This window comes from Arachis hypogaea, chromosome 19 (assembly GCF_003086295.3).
Source record: "Arachis hypogaea cultivar Tifrunner chromosome 19, arahy.Tifrunner.gnm2.J5K5, whole genome shotgun sequence".
Taxonomy (NCBI): domain Eukaryota; kingdom Viridiplantae; phylum Streptophyta; class Magnoliopsida; order Fabales; family Fabaceae; genus Arachis; species Arachis hypogaea.
In genome coordinates this window covers 89,749,513-89,753,574 of record NC_092054.1, presented here as the reverse complement: position 1 = coordinate 89,753,574, position 4,062 = coordinate 89,749,513, and positions in this window count along the sequence as shown.

Sequence of the window (4,062 nt, the reverse complement as noted above, 5' to 3'; positions counted from 1 at the left end):
TCAGTGGGCATACAGAACAGCATTCAAGACTCCTATAGGAACCTCTCCATACCAGCTTGTGTATGGCAAGGCCTATCATCTGCCTGTAGAACTGGAATATAAGGCCTACTGGGCAACCAGATTCCTAAACCTGGATGCTAAGTTAGCTGGAGAGAAAAGATTACTGCAACTGAATGAGCTAGAGAAATTCAGACTCAATGCTTTTGAAAATGCAAAAATTTATAGGAAAAAGCAAAAAGGTGGCATGACAAGAAACTGTCATCTAGAGTCTTTGAAATAGGACAGAAGGTTCTGCTGTTTAATTCTAAGCTCAGATTTTTCCCTGGGAAATTAAAATCCCGGTGGAGGGGACCATATGTGATTACAAGTGTGTCACCATATGGATATGTTGAGCTTCAGGATATTGACTCTGACAAAAAGTTCATTGTTAATGGACAGAGAATCAAACATTATCTTGAAAGCAATTTTGAGCAAGAATGCTCAAAACTAAGACTAAATTAACAGCTCAGTGAAAGTCCAGCTAAAGACAGTAAAGAAGCGCTTAATGGGAGGCAACCCAATATTCTTTAATTATATATATTTATTTTCCATTGTTATTTTGTATTTTCTTTAGGTTGATGATCATGTGGAGTCACAAAAACAACTAAAAAAGCAAAAACATAATGAAAAATAGCATTAAAAATAGCACACCCTAGAGGAGGCGCTTACTGGCGTTCAAACGCCAGTAAGGGTAGCAGAATGGGCGTTAAACGCCCAGTCTGGCACCATTCTGGGCGTTTAACGCCAGAAAAGGGCACCAGACTGGCATTTAACGCCAGAAAAGGGCACAAAGCTGGCATTTAAATGCCAGAAAGGGAAGAAAAGCTGGCATTAAACGCCAAAAATGGGCAGCAACCTGGCGTTTAACGCCAGGATTGGCACTCCAAGGGGTGTTTACACGCCAACATGGTGCAGGAATGAAAAATCCTTGACACCTCAGGATCTATGGACCCCACAGGATCCCCACCTACCTCAACTCTATCTCTCTCTTCTTCACACCTTCCGATAACACCCTTCCCCAAAAACCCTACCCCCCTCACAATTCAAATTCAAACCATTTCCCTCCTAAACCCATTCCATCTCCTCCATTTTCTTCTACTTCTAATCCCTTTTTCTTCTTTTGCTCGAGAACGAGCAAACCTTCTAAGTTTGGTGTGGTAAAAGCGTTGCTTTTTGTTTTTCCATAACCATTTATGGCACCTAAGGCCGGAGAATGCTCTAGGAAGAGGAAAGGAAAGGCAGTTGCTTCCAACTCTGAGTCATGAGAGATGGAGAGATTCATCTCAAAAGCCCATCACTAGAAAGAGGAAGGAGCAAACAAGATTGCCCACTCATGGACCTCAACAAAAGCAACCCATTATCCTCCATGAAATTAGAGAGGAGCAACAAAGGCAAGGAAGAGACATTGAGGAGCTCAAGCACTCCATAGGATCTTCAAGAAGGAGAACTAGCCGCCATCACTAAGGTGGACCCATTCTTTAATTTCATTGTTCTTATTTTTCTGTTTTTCGATTTCTATGCTTGATGTTCTATCTATGTTTGTGTCTTTACTACATGATCATTAGTATCTTAGTGTCTATGCCTTAAAGCTATGAATGTCCTATGAATCCATCACCTTTTTTAAATGAAAAATGTTTTTAATTGCAAAAGAAAAAGAAGTACATGAATTTCGAATTTTAAAATAGTTTAATTATTTTGATGTGGTGGCAATACTTTTTGTTTTCTGAATGAATGCTTGAACAGTGCATATTTTTGAATTTGTTGTTTATGAATGTTAAAATTGTTGGCTCTTGAAAGAATGATGAAAAAGGAGAAATGTTATTTGATAATCTGAAAAATCATAAAATTGGTTCTTGAAGCAAGAAAAAGCAGTGAAAAGCTTGCAGAAAAAAATATGGCGAAAAAAATTGCGAAAAAAAAAGAGAAAAAGCAAGTAGAAAAAGCCAGTAACCCTTTAAACCAAAAGGCAAGGGTAAAGAGGATCAAGGCTTTGAGTATTAATGGATAGGAGGGCCCAAAGGAATAAAATCCTGGCCTAAACGGCTAAACCAAGCTGTCCCTAACCATGTGCTTGTGGCGTGAAGGTGTCAAGTGAAAAGCTTGAGACTAAGTGATTAAAGTCGTGGTCTAAAGCAAAAGAGTGTGCTTAAGAGCTCTGGACACCTCTAATTGGGCACTCTAGCAAAGCTGAGTCACAATCTGAAAAGGTTCACCCAGTTATGTGTCTGTGGCATTCATGTATCCGGTAGTAATACTGGAAAACAAAATGCTTAGGGCCACGGCCAAAACTTATAAAGTAACTGTGTTCAAGAATCAACATACTGTACTAGGAGAATCAATAACACTATCTGAATTCTGAGTTCCTATAGATGCCAATCATTCTGAACTTCAAAGGATAAAGTGAGATGCCAAAACTGTTCAGAAGCAAAAAGCTAATAGCCCCGCTCATCTAATTAAGACTGATCTTCATAGATGTTTTTGGAATTTATTGTATATTCTCTTCTTTTTATCCTATCTTATTTTTAGTTGCTTGGGGACAAGCAACAATTTAAGTTTGGTGTTGTGATGAGCGGATAATTTATACGCTTTTTGGCATTGTTTTTAGTATGTTTTTAGTATGTTTTAGTTAGTTTTTATTATATTTTTATTAGTTTTTAAATAAAAATCACATTTCTGGACTTTACTATGAGTTTGTGTATTTTTCTGTGATTTCAGGTATTTTCTGGCTGAAATTGAGGAACCTGAGCAAAAATCTGATTCAGAGGCTGAAAAAGGACTGCAGATGCTGTTAGATTCTGACCTCCCTGCACTTGAAGTGAATTTTCTGGAGCTACAAAAGCCCAATTGGTGCGCTCTCAATTGCGTTGGAAAGTAGACATCCTGGGCTTTCCAGAAATATGTAATAGTCCATACTTTGCCTAAGATTTGATGGCCCAAACTGGCGTTTCAAATCAGCATAAAATTTCTGGCGTCAAAACGCCAGAACTTGCATAAAAGCTGGAGTTAAACGCCCAAACTGGCACAAAAGCTGGCATTTAACTCCAAGAGAAGCCTCTACACATGAAAGCTTCAATATTCAGCCCAAGCACACACCAAGTGGGCCTGAAAGTAGATTTCTGCATCATTTACTCATTTTCTGTAACCCTAGGTCACTAGTTTATTATAAAAACCACTTTTAGTGATTCATTTTGCACCTCATGACACTTTACACGTTTCATATTGTATTCTCTACGGCATGAGTCTCTAAACTCCATGGTTGGGGGTGAGGAGCTCTGCTGTGTCTCGATGAATTAATACAATTACTACTATTTTCCATTCTATCACGCTTGTTTCTATTCTAAAATATTCACTCGCACTTCAACTTGATGAATGTGATGATCCGTGACACTCATCATTATTCTCACCTATGAACGCGTGCCTGACAACCACCTCCGTTCTATCTGCATTAGCTTGAGTGCATATCTCTTGGGTTTCTAATCTAAGATTAGAACCTTCGTGGTATAGGCTAGAATTATTGGCGGCCATTCCTGAGATCCGGAAAGTCTAAACCTTGTCTGTGGTATTCCGAGTAGGATCTAAGAAGGGATGACTGTGACGAGCTTCAAACTCACGAGTGCTGGGCGTAGTGACAGACGCAAAAGGATCAATGCATCCTATTCCAACATGAGTGAGAACTGACAGATGATTAGTCGTGCGGTGACAGTGTATTCGGACCATTTTCACTGAGAGGACGGATGGTAGCCATTGACAACGGTGATCCACCAACATACAGCTTGCCATGGAGGGAGCCTTGCGTGTGTGAAGAAGAAGACAGTAGGAAAGCAGAGATTTAGAAGACAGAGCATCTCCAAAACCTCAACCTGTTCTTCATTATTGCATAACAAGTATTTATTTCATGTTCTTTTACTTTTTATAATTAAAACTAAGAATCATTACTGATATCCAGACTAAGAATTACAAGATAACCATAGCTTGCTTCAAGCTGACAATCTCCGTGGGATTGACCCTTACTCACGTAAGGTA